This window comes from Myodes glareolus, chromosome 9 (assembly GCF_982192425.1).
Source record: "Myodes glareolus chromosome 9, mMyoGla1.1, whole genome shotgun sequence".
In the NCBI taxonomy this organism is placed as follows: domain Eukaryota; kingdom Metazoa; phylum Chordata; class Mammalia; order Rodentia; family Cricetidae; genus Myodes; species Myodes glareolus.
In genome coordinates, this window is record NC_142034.1 from 55,899,832 (window position 1) to 55,916,287 (window position 16,456).

Consider the following 16,456-nt stretch of genomic DNA (forward strand, 5'->3'; position numbering starts at 1 on the left):
ATTGGCTTCTGGTTATTCTAGAGCGGAAGAAGGAACACTTTTTCTCCTTCCGATTTCGTAATTAGGAAACCTCAACAGTTTCTGTGTACAAGCTATTTTGGTGGCTGCGGATTAATCACTTTCACTGTGTTAGAAACAAAACAGTGGAGCCAGCGAGGTCATTTCCTTTCTGAGGCGTTTGAATTCTGAACATCCTCCTCCCTTCTGCTTCCCATAGACTTCCCCTCGGAGGCCTGGCCCTGTCTGCATCCCATAGATCCAATACCTTTTGTCCCCTGCTGGGATTTCAGGATGGCATCTAGCCAAAAAACAAAAACAAAAACAAAACAAAACAAAACAAAACAAAAAAACCCCAAAAAACAAACAGGAGCAACTTTTGAAATAAGAACTAGAAGATTGAGGCTTGGGAGATGGCTCAGTGGTTATGAGTACTGGTGCTTTGGCAGAGACCTGGGTTTGGTTCCCAGCACCCATGTTGGGCAGCTCACACAGCCTGTGATTCCAGGACCAGGGGATCTGATACCCACTTCTGGCATCCTCAAATACTTGCATACAGGTAATGCACATATAGAAAGGCAGGCGTGCATACACACACACGCACACGCACACGCAACCAAACAAAGAATATGAAAACCAGGAGACTTGATTCCCAGGTGCTTCCAAGGAAAGGGCTGACAAGATGGGCCTCCATTTATTTAGTCAAAGATCTGAATGTTTAATATCTTCTTAGAGCCTGCTATGTCCTGTCTTCGTCTCTCTGGGTAACTGTAGAAAGACCCAGTGTCATGCTACAGACTAAATAAACCATTCATAAGTCAGATAAAACCATCTCCCAGGATGGGAGGTGAGTCAGGGCACTCAGCACCCTTCCGCTTAGGAGTCTCTAAAGTCTGGTGGGGTCAAAGGTTGGACCTGTATCCCAGTCGGGGTTAAAGCTCTAGTCCCCCTTCACCTTAATTTAACTCTGTGACTCTGGGAACGTGTCTCGGCCACTCCGTGACTCAGTTTCTCCTAGCTATTTGGAATGACTTATCATTATGCAGTCTTGTGATTGTGAGTGAGCTCAAGTGCCTGGAGCAGCAGGTCTGAGTGAGTGTGGTAAACGTTAGCTGTGAGCCCCGTGGGGTAGTTTTCATGCAAAGTGTGATGGAAAGAGAAAGTTAGAACTCCTCGTCCCGGTGGTGCCAGAGAACTAAGCTGCCCCTGATTTGGAGTTCAGTTTAACTTTATTTATTTATTTATTTGTTTGTTTGTTCATTCATATGTGTGTGTGGTGTGTGTGTGTGTGTGTGTGTGTGTGTGTGTGCGTGCGCGTGCGTGTGTGTGTTGCTGGAGGTAGAGTCCAGGGCCTTGAGTTTGCAAGATCAGTGCTCCATCCTGGAGTCCCAGCCTCAGCCCCTGAATCTCACCTTTAAAGGGAGATGGTCTCCAAGCCGAGAAGCTATCATTTTGTTGAGTCTGGCAGCTGATCCTACCAAGATTTTTAGAGTTGCAACTTTGCCTCATTCTGGCCTTATCCGTCGTAGACTCCTGCCATGTTGGTTCCCACCAGGCTTTTCTGTGGCCCCGAGTCCCCCTCACTTATTTTTCCCTCATTCTGAGAACAGCCCCTGAAGGCTATGGTATGGAGAACCCAGCTCCCGCTTTCCTCCATCAGTTACTTGAGGGAACCTGTTGGAGGTCTCTGGGGACACAGATCCATTTTTGGTATGCCACGGTGCCTGAGCCCCGACACCCTGGGATGGAGTGAATTTCTGGCGAATTTCTCCGGCATCTGAAGGCAGCCCCTGGAACCACCATGTTAAGCTCCTGACACGGTCCAAGGCTTCCGTAAGCCTGTTTTGATCACTTTCCTAATCTAATGATATTTCTTCACATTCTCAGTAATTAGACTCTGTAATCCCTTCATTCGACACCATTTGACCTTTATCTTAAATTAAATTTTTTAAAAATATGACTTGAAAAGAATCCCACAGGACGTGTTTGCAGAGAAAAACAGTGTATTAAAAGGAATTACAGTTTCTAAGTCTCGGACTGGTTCATACAAGCTTTGGGTAGGTTGTATAGCTTTAGACAGCTAATGTACCTAATCTGCCTGCCTCGAGCAGTGCAGAGACCATCCAACCGTCTTCCAGCCACAGCCTTGAATGGAGCTGGAGTTAAGAGGAAAACAATGCATTGGCCAGTGCCTCATAGTGTTTCCCTATGCCTTAGGAATGGATTAAAGCCACATTCAGGGTCTCTTTCCCTCCAAGATTCCAGAGACACTCTTGAGTCCCAGTTTGAAATCTGAATGGATGCTGGGGTTTGACCAGGGTCTGAGGACTTGGAAGTTGCCTTATAGTGTACCACGGTACCTAGGTGCTCCAGCCCTCATACATGGTGCAGGACCAGCTTCCTGCAGGGGCAGGAGAAGCTGCAAGCTCTTGGGACAGCTGGGAAAGCAGGCAGGTCCGTGTGATCGGGAGGAATCTGGGCTGGGAAACCAGCTTTGCCTTTTCATAGCTGAGAACTGGCAATATCCTTCTGAGGCCAGAACTTCACGGGGAGCACCTTCTGTGGATAAGCCATCATTTCCTTGGGGTCTCTGAGTAGTCCCTTACCCTAGCTTTCTAGCTTCATGCCAGCTCCCGCCCTGGTGGCCCTGGAGCCTGGGTTATTTGCTGTTTTTTCAAGTGTACACCACACCCTTGAACTGTCTGCCAAGAAGGACCATTGTTCGTGAGAATTCCTCCCTGGCTCCGGCTAACCCTTAGATGCACTATTCTGGGCTTGTGGTCCTGAATTACTCTCTCTCTCTCTCTCTCTCTTTAAAGTCTCCCAACACTCCCCTCAATTTTTCTTGCCTTTCCCTAGCCCTAGCTTTGAGAAGTGGGCAGGGCTGCAGAAACTGAGGTGACCTCCAAGAGGCCGCTTGACCTGGTCTCCACAGCAGCTCTTCATCCAGACCTCGGGAGGAGGTAGGGAGGCCCCTGAGCTGTGACGGTGGAGGATGGGCAGGTACCCTAGCGGATGTGTGCAGCTGATGGGAAGTGAGTGGGAGTTGGGGTGGGGTGGAAGATGGCAGAGAAGGTAGGCCGAAGAACGAAAGCCAGTATTTCCCTCAGAAACAGCAGATTAACCTGTAGAACAGAGGTCCTGCCAAGCCCAACTTCCTTGTTCCCAGAAACCTTGGCACACGGGCTCCCTCTCTGGCAGAGGCCCACCCTCATCAGAGGACCCAGCAGAGCAAGTGCTGGGATTTTTCTTCCCCTGCCTTTTCTGGCAATCCCACATGAGCCTGCTTACTTTTTCCTTCCCTTTCCTTCCCCACCCTCCTGTAGCAGGGAGTTGGTTCTGGTTAATGTTGAAGATCATAACATGATTACCCTAAAGTCTCATGAAATTAAATCACTTTTCTTCAAAGAGAAAGGGGTTGGGGAGGGGACTGTCTGGCTGGTAGGCCAGCGAGGGACGAGCGGATATTGAAAGCAGGCTGGCAGCTGCCTGGAGCTCTGCACAGTGGAGCCTGAGAGAGCCAGGGCAGCCACACATGGGGGCCGGGTTTGCCAATAGTGGCTCCAAGGTCTTGGGTCACCCACCTGTGCCCTAGACACCTGTCTTCCAGGGTCTTGGAGGGTGGGAAGTGAGAATCAGAGCTGGGGGTGACAGTGGGGGCAAAAGATTCAGGGAGCTGGACCTGAAGGATGAGTTGTGTGTGTGTGTGTGTGTGTGTGTGTGTGTGTGACTGAACTCTAAATAAATGCCCTAGAAAGTTCTATATCACCCCCTATCCTGGGATATCTTGGAGTCACAATATGAATTTAAGGTCAGCTTTTCCTATCAGAAGAATTTGCAAGTGATCCTTAGCCTTGATAGGCAAAGGACTGACTGCAGAGGTACCTAGGGCAGGTGTCTTCTCTTTATCATTAGATGTCCTGGGCTCGCGATGTGTTAGGGCTGGAGAGGCCCCGGCTGCCCATCCTCATCAGACGTCTCGCAAAGAACATTCATTCATCTCCCGTGTACTGTGAGAAATGTCCGGCTTCAGCTCCCGTGAGCCTTGGGAGCCTCCTTGTCCTGGCCGAGAAGTGCAGATCTTCATTCTCAGCTCACAAGCTCACGAGGTGGTTAGGAAAACAAGATGGGACTTGGCTCATTGGCTAATATATGTGACCCTGGCCATTGTGCTACACTGCCTCTTCAGGAGATCCTCTGGGTATGCCGTCTTCCCCAAAGTCCATTTCTTGTAGAGACTATGGGAATTATACTCGATAATCCAGGTTTCGCCTCCTAGAAAACAGTGGTTGGCTTGGGCAGTGCCAGGTTTGTAAAGTGTTAGCTGTGATTGAAGCTTCGTCTTTGATCTATGGGCATTCTGTGTACCCTGTGTACCTTACAGTGGGTACATTGGTTCCGACATCCCCCGCCCCGTTTTGGGCCAGTTTGCAAAGGGGAACATGAAAGAGTAATAATACTGAGAAACAGTTGCCAAAGAGACTCTATTCTTGCTGCTGCTGACCCTACACCCTGAGGCTAGGACTCGGTCTGTGAGTAAAGATTCAGGGATCCGACCTGCTGGTAGCAAGAGCCAGTGCCCACGCCATAGCGAGGTGGACGTCTGAGGAGGCTGTTGAGTTGGTCACTTGCATTAGAAATGTAAAAGGCACAGGCAGGGGACTTGACGTCGGCGGCGTGGCCTCCTATGGAAAGTTCAGCAAGTGCATGTTTCTGAGGGTTTAGGGATGGGACGTGGCCAGCTCCGTCTGGAACTCTGCACTGTGACTCATCCTTACCGAGGGTCACAGAGCATCTTGCTGCACTTGGCCTTGGGCTGAACTCCTCACCTGGCCAGCCTTCTCGAAAATGTGTGTCATTCCTTGCGAGGCAGAGCTGTGGAGCGGGTGAGGGAGCGTGCACATCACTGGAAACTCATCTCCGCCATTGGAAAAACAACTCCCAAGTTCATGAGTCGTTGGCTTCAGAGGTGTGACTGTGAAGGATGGAGCCGACTTTTTTTTTTATGTTTTTCACAAGACAAACCCAAATGGATGGGTCCAGATGAGCATCATACCCACGTTAGTAGCCTCCTTGGGAGCCGCAACACTTCTTCCTCTGGCCTGGAGAACTGTTTTACCAGCTCCCTGGGGAAAGCTGGTCTTGTTACTTTATATCCACAGTTCATTTGAATCCAAAACCAACATCACCTAAGCCTGATCCCAGAGTCTGCTCACCAGATTTGACACCCAAGGGTTGAAGCTGGATGTTAAAGTCCTGTTCAGGTCCAGGGCCCAAGAGCAGCCACCATCTGGAACATTCAGAAGTCCCTGAAGGCAGCTCCCCAAAACAAGTCTCAGAAATGCTTTGGGCAGCCGTGGCTCTGGTGGGATCGGCGAGCAGTCCTCACTTTGCCTTCCCAGCATGCAAGAATCTTCCCTGGAGGATTGTGTAGGTGTGGAAGTGACTTGTGATGATCTGAGCTTGTTAATGAGTCAGCCCCACCTTGCTGTGGTTGGGCCTGGTTGCCTGTGCACCCAGCATGAGTCTGCAGCACACTCTGTGCCTTTGTTGGTGACCTGATTTTGATAATCACCTCCTATGTATAATTTACCTACCACCATGGGGGGGGGGGGTCCCTGAGATCTCCTCTCCTGTGTCTGGGTTCTGTGCTGCCACGGATGTACTTTTGCTAGGTGGCTTCCCTTGCACGTTTTCTTTCTGGGGATAGCCAGTGTAGATTGTCCTCAGCCTTCCTGAACTTGGATGTCTGTTTGGAGTGTCTTGGCTTCCAGTTTAGAGTCACCAGTGTATCAGCCTTCCTGAACTTGGATGTCTGTTTGGAGTGTCTTGGCTCCCAGTTTAGAGTCACCAGTGTTATATCACCTATACCATGTAGCAGTTGGAGGGAGGGGCTGTGCTTTGAAGATGAAACTTTGACCACACAGTATGTACCTCTCCTCCCCCGTTCATTGCTCTTTTCTGAGGAAGGTATGGTTGGACAACTGGGTGAACCTTGGCCCGGCTGTGTTCTCCAGTTCTTTCCTGTGTGGGACATTTTGGGATGGATGGAGACAAGAAGAGGAAGGGATTGACAGCAGCTGGAGGTACAGTGTCTCCAAAGGACAGACAACCCACCCCACATCTCCAGCTGGGAATGGAAAGATTCAAAAGACAGAGAAGAAATGGAAATAACAATGTAGATTTTGGCCAGAAAGAGGGACAGGTTGGGGCTACGTGTTTTTTGAGGACCCAGCCCAGAAGAGCAGGAGTTCAGATAAATGGGAGGTGAAAGGGAGGGCGGCCAGGAGCAACAGGATAGCGGAGGTGGGCCAGTGGGCAGAGTCCAAAGACTTGGCTTCCATTCACACCATACCATCAGCTCCTTTTAGCACTCCGAGCAAATCCTCTCAGCTTTGGGAGCCTCCTTGTCCTTGCCAAGAGATGCAGATTATCATTCCCACTCCGGAAGCTCACAAGATGAGACGTGACTCCTTGGCTAACGTCTGTGACCCTGGCCATTGTGCCACACTGCCTCTTCAGGAGATTCCGTGGAACACACGGCGTGGAGAACTGACTTTTTTTTTTTTTTAACAAGCTAGAACATTCCATAGCCATACAATTCTTAGAGTAAAAACCCTCAAATGTTGGGAATGCAGTGTGGGGGCTGCTCAGTAAGGTTACCACGATCCAGTCATATCATTAGAACAGTGTATAGCCGGGTAGGGGGGCATTTAGGACTGTCAGTTAGAGAGGTCCTAATTCTTACTCACATATAAGGAACAAGAGCTGAGTTGAAGTGTGTAGTTAGCAGTCCTCTTCCTTGGTGTGCCCACCTTTGCTAACTCCCAGCATGGAAGATTTTCAAGTGGCCTCAGCCATTTACGAGTTCTCCATTTGGTCTCTGTGACTCAGTTTGCCTGGGAGTGGTGTGAGTCACGCATGTTCTAGTCTTTCTTGAAAGATTAAAAATTGATATCTTTCACTTAGAACCCTTGAAATTTCATCTTATTAATCAAAATAGACTCCCTCTGAAGTCTTCTCTCCAAATACCCGTGAGAGTAATCCAAGGGGTCCTCTCTTGGCCTGATTTGACATCTCAGTCTATTACCTGGTGTTTATCGATTACCCCTTTGTGATGTCTCTTCGTTTTCATCTTTCTATTTAAATTGCCGACACGCAAACACTGTTCAGATAAGCTGTATACCTTCCAGCCGCTCTTCTCACTGTTTACTCTGTACCCCACCTCCTGAACCCACGTGCCTTCAGACCCACACTTACTGCTAAAGGGTTCCAGCGTAACATGTTCGCTGTGAAGAAAATACTCGAGGCTGGGTAGTTTATAAAGAGCAGGTTCTTCCTCCACTTGCGAGGCAAGTATGCTACCTCCCAGCTGAAGGCGCCATTTCAGCTCATACTCAGGAGCCTGGGAAGTTTAAAAGCATGGTGCCTGCATGTGCTGGGAGTCTGGTGAGGACCTTCCTACTGCCTTATAGCTTGGTACAAAGCAGCCCGCCATGGCAAGACCCAGCAAGCGAGCATTCCAGTCTCTTGGACAGCCATTAATGCCTCCACTCTCATAACCTCATATAATCTTAATCACACCTCAAAGGACCGCCTTCACACGCCATTAGCATATGGATTTGGGGATTAAGTTTCCAATGCAAGAACTCGGGGAGGGAGTGGGGCTTAAATCAGGACACGTGACAGGAAGGAAGCAAGGCTCTGGTTGATGCAGAGCTCTGGTGTCAGGCCTGCCTCTTTCAACATATTTGCTCCTTTGGGGAGGCCATTGATGGCAGAAGGTCGACTTAAGAGTGACAGGAAGCTGGAGCATGCACAGGCTAGCTGCCTACAGGGGAACCTCTTTTATTTCCCCCAGTTGAAAGCAATAGCTGGTTAGATAATTGAGTAAGTAGGGTAAACATTTGAATATTCAGTTTGAACTTCAGGCTTGGAAGTGCATACCCATTTGCCAAGCTTTTTCTTTACCTTGGGGTCTGGTGACCAGGGTCTGTGTTGACTCTCCCACCTCCAGTTTACTTTCTTCAAGTGAAGTGATTCCTTAGAAAAACTCGAGAGGTTCCTGGGTCTAGAATCTTCTGTGTATTTGTTTTTATAACACCTCAGTCTTTTCTAGAGCTTGTCTCTGCACCTCGTCTGATTGAGCTTCCCTGTGGTCTCTCCTGCTGAGTTTTCCCGGGAGCTGGAATGATGGTGCTTCCCATACTGTTTTTGTTTCATTTGTTTGTTTTGAGACAGGATCTGGAGCTCGCTATGTAGACCAGGCTGATCTAGAACTTAGAGAGATCTACCTCTCTCTGCCTTCCAAATGCTGGGCTCAACGTGTATACCGCCACACCCAGCTCACATTGTCTTTTGTCTGTGTATTTGATTGCTCTGTGTGTGTGTGTGCACGCGCGCGTGCGTGTGTGTGTGTGTGTGTGTGTGTGTGTGTTTTCAGTGTTGAGGATGGAACTCACAGTATGCAAACATTCTACCACTGAACTGAATTCTCAGTTCTTGTTTATATTATTATTATTATTTATGATGATAATGATGATGTAGCCTAGGTTGGCCTTATATTCATGATCTTCAGGCTGGGCATAGTGGCCCAGTTCTTTAATCCCAGCACTTGGGAGGCAGAGGCAAAATGAATCTTTGTGAGTTTGAGGCCAACCTGGTCTACATAGTAAGTTCCAGAACAGCCAAAGGTATATAGTGAGACCCTGTCTAGAAGAAAGCAAAGAACCCCCTCCCCAGTTTCCTGATCCTTCTGCCTTCACCTTCCAAATGCTAGGATTTTAGGTTCCAGTGGCATGTACCATCATGTTTAACTTGACACTGTTTTAATTTTTTTGAGATTTATTTATTTTAATTTACACAGATGAGTGTTTTGCATGCATGTGTATTTGTGTACTACATGTGTGCATGGTGCCATCAGAGATTTGGGCCCACCCATCTTTCTGTATGTCCTGCTATTGGCCTTGGGAGAGGTGTCATTGATTTGTATACTCCAGTCAAGATGGGTCATGGTCCCTGGGACATAACTGACCCACACAGTCCTTTCTTGCCTCCAGAAACTGATGTAGGAATGGGTGGGGCTCAGTTTGGTATGATGAAGCATGAAGGGACATTGGCTTTGGGTTTTTGTGAAATAACTCTTCTAGGTGTGGGAGAATTCTGGAAGCAGCTCTCCATCCTGCTCTTTATGGGTCTGGAGTCTGAGATTGCAGCATTCCTTTTGTCCCTGAGGGCCACCTTCCCCGGGTGATAATCAGAAGATGGATCTGCCTGGAATGATGTCATGTGCTTCTGGGCCCTGTCCTTTGAGAGGCCATCAAACCATTGCTGGGTTGTCCATAAAGTCCTCTGGGTGCAAGGACATGGATGGACGCCTTAGAAGCACTGGGATCAGGATGGTGGCTCTTTTATGACAGTGTTCCTTTAAGCCGCAAGCTCCCTGATATGTTTCTAAAAGGCTAAGCGTAGCGATGAAGACTCGTCAGCTTCTAGGAACAGGTGCATTATCTAAGAAAAACACGTGCACAGCCTCCACAGACACATTGGGCTAGGGAGACGATGTTTTCACAGAAACATAGGATGGTTTGAAAGGAAACAGCAACAACAATAAAATAAACAGAAATCAAAACAGACCTAAACAACAACAGCAAAACTCAATACCGCTGTTTTGTGTGGACACTTTGAGAGAGGGGAAACCCCAGCTCCATACTGTCACCATTCCAGTTCAGAAACAAGTTGCAGTTTTGGGATGGATGTGGGAACCTGTTACAGGAGATTCCCATCTGGAGAGCAGAATTCCAAGTTCAGTGGCTTATTGCTCTGTGACACTCCAGGGAAGCCTCTGGATATTGCAGCGTGTAGCGTGGCTCACCTTTGGGGCTCTCTGGCTTCAGTTCTGTTCTTGCAGGTCTAGTGCTCCGAGCAATGGGATGAAGCACTCAGCTCCACGGTCTTGACCAGAAGGCTACAGAAACAAATACAAGCCAGGCGCCTGGGTCAACTGCAGCTTTAATCCCTGTGACTTAGCACCCCCAGAGCACACTGGCTCAGGCAGATGATGTGTCTCTTACTTAGTGGCCGGGAGGTAGGAGGTGAACTCCATCAGCAGGCAGCTGTGTTCCATGATGTCATCCAGGACAGACCCTCTATCCTCCGGAGGCAGCGGTCCTTTTCTCTTCCTGCTCACCCATCCTCTGAGATGTGATCCTCATCTTCCTGGTGGAAGCTTATCCGCCATTGGCCGGGCTTTACTCCAGCCTGCCAAAGAGGCAAGAGAAAAGGAGTGGAGAGCAGTTTTCTTTCTGGGAGCAATGGTGTGTGTCATTTCAGCTCAGCTTCCTTCAGCGCACGACTGAAGCGAGCGGTAGAGTGTCCTACCTGCATGGCCGTGGGTCCCAACAACTGAGAAATGGATAGCGAGGACCGGGGACTTCTCTGTCACAGAGCCTTGTTCTGCCTCTACAGAACAAGGTCCCCGGGTCCCTGACAGTTCCTCAGTCACACCCTGCCCCCATTAAGCCTCAGAGCTTTCATCTATATAGTGGAAATAATTAAAATGCTTATACCAGTGACACACAGGCAAAGGCTCTGCATGGTGCTGTGCAGGGGTGGGCTCCCAAACGGTGGCTGTCAGTCAACCAACAAACAGATAGACTTTGAGTGCCTGCTGTGTGTCAGATGGGTGCAGGGTGCTGGAGAACGAGCAGGGTCACAGCTGAAACCTCTGTCCTGGGACACAGGGGTACACTAGTTTTTCCCATCTAACCTTTCTTCCCTGGCTGTCTCTCTGGCTGCACACGGGGGGTCAAGTCAGGTCTCTGTAAGAAGTAAAGCGCTCTTGCAGGAAGTAGTAGTGCCAAATAAGGTCCCCTCTTTTCCCTACTGCTAATTTAATAAGATCACCGAATAAAAATCAGTGTGAAGTTTTGTGTGTGTGTGCTTGTGCATACAAGTGAAAGCAGGTGAAGACAGACAAGCTGTCATGCCATAAATAAAAATGAACAAACAACAAACAGGACCTGGAGAGATGGCTCAGTGGTTAAGAGCACTTGTTGCTCTTGCAGAAGACCTGGTCTTATTCCCTAGCACCCACTTGGTGACTCACAATCATCCATAGCTCTAGTTCCAGAGGATACCCTCTTTTGGACTCAGCGGACACGAGGCACACACATAATGCACATACATACGTGCAGGCAAATATATACATAACGTTTAATAAATATAAAATTAAAAAACATAACAAAGTAATATTAAAGTCGCTCAGCTAGTCAATAAGGTGCTGGTCGTGGGCCATGTGTATCATGATGATCTCGGGAGGTCGTGTCACGTAGTGATGATACAACCCTCTTAGTGTGCTGAGGTTCCCCCTCACGTTTGCGCATTGCCTAATGAAGTCATTCTCCAATGACTTGATGCCAGCGTCCATGCTACATCATAGAAATAAAGCAGAGATCACTGTAGTCCTCAAAGGAATTCAGTATAGAGGGGAACGTGTGCCAACAATTACAGTGGAGGGGGACAGGTGCCTCAGGGGGGGACTCAAGCAGGTGCTGGGGAGCTGGAGGAAGAGACACCAGAGTCAGTCATAGCGAACAATCAAGAAAGGCTTTCTAGAGGAAGTGGCATTATCATCAACACGGCCACCTTGTTAAACATTGTCGGTGACACGCACCACCGCCGTCACCCTCAAAGTTGGTGTCATTGATGACTGTTGTCGTTATCACTGTCACCCGCGCCACCGCTGTGATCGTCACTCTCATCGCCGTGGTCACTGAGCACTTCCACGGTGACCTTCGGGAAGCATGTAGAAGAGAGAATGAGGCTCATAAAGGCCGTTTGGCTAAAGTCATGCCGTGACCATCTCAGTGAAGCTACAGGGGTCAGGCAGAGCCCTATCCTTTGAGAAGTCAGTGTGGTGGAAGTGAGGGTGGGCTGGGTCTGATCCTTCCAGCCAGGTTGACCTTTGGGATCCATCTTGATGACAGCAGGAAGAAGCTGCTGAAGGGTTTTTAACTCCTGAAATATCAATGTGGTTGCTCAGTGGACCGTGGGACTGGGCATAGGGACGCTGAGGCAGGAGTGTAGTATTTGGGACAGCGGATCTGAAGAGTCTATTGCCTCCTATGTGTGGGAGTCCTGGGTGGGGCTGAGAGAAGAAGCCCGCTCCTGACCCGACTTAGGCAGAGTCATCCTTAGAGCTCCCTCTGAGGATGTTCATTTTGAGAAACACCTGGAAGATAAAGCCATGCTGGGGAGGCAGGTTTCACACTCTGATTTTTGAGAACAGCAGCCTATTCCTGGGACTCTGGGTTTGTGCTGATTTTCCCAATGACTTTCTAAAATGTTTGAGTTCATTTTCTGGAACGTAACACAACACCCGAGTTAATGGACTTCACAGGAGGGAAGTCTTGGGGTTTGTTCATGGTTGCACAACTCAGTCCGTGACCACTTGGGCCTCTTGCAGTGCAGCACATCGTGGCAGAAACACACGGCAAAGGAGGCCTGCTCACGCTACAGAGACAGAAAGGGGCAAAGATCATATAGCTCCCTTCCCGGGACTACCTTCAGAAGGTTCCACCACCTCCCACTAGTACTCCAGGCTGTCAGAACATGGACCTTTGGGAAATCCAGGACCTCAACTGTAGCAGATAGCTTCCGTCTTGAGCGAGATCTACGTGGTCCAGACCAGTTAACTGCGTTTGAAGACAGTGATGTGCCGATTGCAGATCAAGATAGTTACAATCTGGGTCCACCCTTGAATGTTCCTAGCCTGTGGCCACCAAACCCAGGCTTCTGGTCCAGGGTAGCACAGTTTACCTGAGCATGCCTCTCAAGACTGAGGGTCTGACCCTGATATCTCAGGGTGGGAGAGATGGCTCCTAGTGAATCCTGTTCCCAGGGAGCCTGCTTGCTACTCATGACACAAAGGCTTGCCCTTACCAGTAGACAAAGTGAAGCCATCTTGTCCCAGGCTTTCTGCTGTCGTCTGCCTCCGCAGAGGATTCAGCTGCGTGTTCAAGGCTTCCTTCTGTGTCCAGTGCTCAGGGGGACACGATAGTGGAGTTGCAGCTCCTTTTAACTCCGCGGCGGTTGGGAACAGACCACTCTGTAGGGACAGGCAGGAGCGGAGAGAAATGAGAAATAGCTCAGGAGTCCCTGAGGGGTCCTGAGTGAGCACCCACCTCTAGGCTAGCCTCTGGGATCTTTTGGCTACTTCTGTGACTTAGCACCTTACTCTTGACAATTTTGAGGGCTTTCTAATGAATTGGAACACAGGGTTCTAGGCCCTGGACCCAGCAGGGGTGCTAACTCACCCAGCAGTCCTGGGCCAGCCCTTTTCTCTCTTGGGGCTCATTCTCCCTTTGGTTTGTTAGTATTCCCTGAGGCACCTAGCACCCCAGTGGCACATTGCTGCCTGGGGACCCCAGGCCGATGGGCAGACGACCTCAGCACCACTCCTGGCTAGGTTGTACATTTGAATACTGAGACCTTGGGCAGACCCGGAAGCCTGGAACAAATTCAGATGTCACAGATGGGGGATTTTTCTGCATCAATTATCTTCTTTGCGGGTTGTGGGTTTTCAGTCGAGGCTGGCAGCTTGGCTGAGCCACAGTAACCATTTCCGAGCTGGCTGGAGACACAGAGTGGAGGACCTCAGGGTGGGAAAATCTGTCTGTTCCCTTCTAATATCAAGAGTTTGGATGGTTCCAAGTACAGAGGAACAGGCGTGCTCCGAGTTCCTTATGGCGAGGCACCGCGAAACCCTTGCACCTGTTCACCCCGCGAAGCGTGATGTGTCTGAATCATTTAAATGGTTGCCTTTACTGATTAATTTTCCCCAGCACCATGCTGGACCTTAGTGTGTCAGTGACAGTCTTTGTGGTGGGGAGCCGAGAGACCAGGCTGAGGAGCCCACATTAGATGCTACCTTTATTATTAATTTAACAGCATGCATTTTGGCTGCTTTCCAGCTCCCACCTCTTTATACCTTGATACACCCATTAGCACGATGTCCCGAATGGCCAGTTTCTTATTAATAACACACAGCAGGGGTTCTTTTTTTTTTTGCCAGGAGATGCTCCCAAATACCTCCTTTTCTTAGCTCCTGGTGAGTTTCTCACCGCTGGACAGAATGTGTCAGTCACCCCTTCTGCGCCTCCACTTCATGTTCTTGGCTTCTCTAGAACCTGGTGTGGGAGAATTATCTGTATTCTGTCAATCATGTATTTTAATAAAACGCTGATTGGCCAGGCAGGAAGTATAGGTGGGTCAACCAGACAGGAAGTGGAGGCAGGGCAATGAGACTAGGAGAAGGCTAGGGAGGAGGAAACTTCCTCAGCCGCTCCTGCGCAGACCACCGAAGAGGCAGCATGTAACTTGCCCAGCTGAGAAAGGTACGGAGCCATGTGGCTAATGTAGATAAGGATAATGGGGAAACATAAGTTATAAGAACTAATAAGTAGCCTGACCTAATGGGCCAATCAGTTTATAATCTTATGGAGTCCTGTGTGTGATTTTCCTTGGGGTATGCCGGTTGTGGGGTACCGGGTGGGACGGAAACCCCAACAAACCGGCCCCCTCATGTTACAAGAACCTTCTGCTATACTCCAGCCTGAACCCTGCAGCAGTGGAGAGGGGTCTTGTGTTCCCAGCTGTAGCCATATACTTGATATCATCTTTGTCCAAGCAAAGGTCTCATTTCCCCTGCCACCAGCCTCCTGCAGTTTACAAGGAGTCTTCACTGAGTGCCAAGTAGAATGTCTGAGAAGCATTATCAGCTGTGTGGTCACAGTAGTGGATAACTGACCCAGACCGCTCCCGCCTGTGCCCCAGAAGCCCAGACCCATGTGCAAACCATCCCCTCTCTCCACATGGACATTTGAGGACAAGACAGGATGCTGAGGCCCTGGGGGCAGGCCTGTGTTGTGCTGGCAGAGTTGGTATCAATGCCCATCTCTTCCCACTGCCCAGCACTTGCCACCTTTCTGTAGGAACCAGGCCACCAGACTTAATTTGCCTCACTTGGCAAAGTAGGTAAGGACTCACTGAGCAAGGAAAGTCATTTAATGCCACTGAGAATTTGTAAGTGAAAAGATGGGAACATCCCCTCCTCATCATGCCCAAAGCGGCTTTCTGGGGACCTTGTTGTGGCTGGCTTCCTGTGGCCTGCCTTTGCTGGCCCTCTCTCTGCCTGGGTACAGAAACCAGGCCAAGTGCCTGGGGAACACTTCACTTTTTGTTATGAGGAGGGGAGAATTAGAAAGTCAAATTCTGCTCTCATCTGGGAGCCAAGAGAGGGGAGCAGGGAGCTGGGTACCTGAGGAGGCTCAGCTGCACTTTGGGGTCTTGCCCAAAAAGTCCTGAGACTGCTGTGGGCCAGGAAAAAGGTGTCTGGGAGCCCGGCAGCCTCTCTGCCCCTTCTGCTTCTCCCGCAGGACGAACCCTCTGTCCCGTCTGTCATGAGCCTGGGGTATATAAAAACTGACCAGAGGGAGATGACTGAAAAGGAACCAGCCCGGGAAGGACTATGAATGCCAGGTGGAGATGGCTGTGCCAATTGAAAGGTCTCCAGAGCATAGGCCATGTATCACTTTCTACAACACCATCTCATCAGAGAATGCTCTACTTCTCACGCGTGACCTCACCGGGAGCTTTCCCAGACCTGCAAAGCTGAGCTGCTCCCTCTGTCAAGCTTCCAGTTTTGCTGTTTTTAGTGTGTGTGTGTGTGTGTGTGTGTGTGTGTGTGTGTGTGTGTGTGTTTGTGTGCGCGCGTGTGCACGTGTACAGAAATTCAAAGAGTGTTGGACCCACTGGAGCTGGAATTACACAGATGGTTGGGAGCTGCTGGATGTGGGTGCTGGGAACCAAACACTGGTCCTGTGGGCTGAGTCATCTCTAGTCTGTTAATGGTTTTCGTTTTAGCTTGATTTGAAAGCGGTTCTTACTGTGTAGCCCTGGCTAGCCTAGAACTCATTCTGAGATCCGCCTGCCTCTGCCTCCTGAGTGCTGGGATCAAAGGCATGCATCTCCACGCCCAGCTTGTATTCATTTTAATTGTGGCAACACACACACCATTTTGCACCTTCTCTGTCCTTGGATGTGCAGCTCAGCAGCGTTAGTTAGAACTTTGATACTGTTGTGCAACCACCACAGCCATCCGCCTCCGGAGCCTTTCATCTTCACAAAGTAGAGCCCTATCCCCCAAGAAACACTAGCTCCCCATTCCCTAGCCCCCAGGCCTACAAGCGCCTTTCTACTCTTCCTGTCTGTGAATCTGACTATTCTAGGTACCGCCTGGAATGGATGTGTACTGTTTACCCTCAGAGACTGGCTTATTTTACTGCGCACAGTTTCTTCATGGCTCATCTGTGTTGTGAGTGGGATGTGTCAGAATTTCCTTTTTAAAGCTAAATAATATGTGACTGTGCGGATAACCCGTATTTTCTTTATTCATTCA

General features: G+C 49.4%; 1 protein-coding gene across 1 annotated transcript in view; it reads left to right on the forward strand.

The window, feature by feature from the left end:
- Nucleotides 1–16,456, forward strand: part of Ntn1 (netrin 1) — a 178,839-nt gene that overhangs the window by 45,816 nt on the left and 116,567 nt on the right. The gene's annotated exons all lie outside the window — the stretch shown is intronic.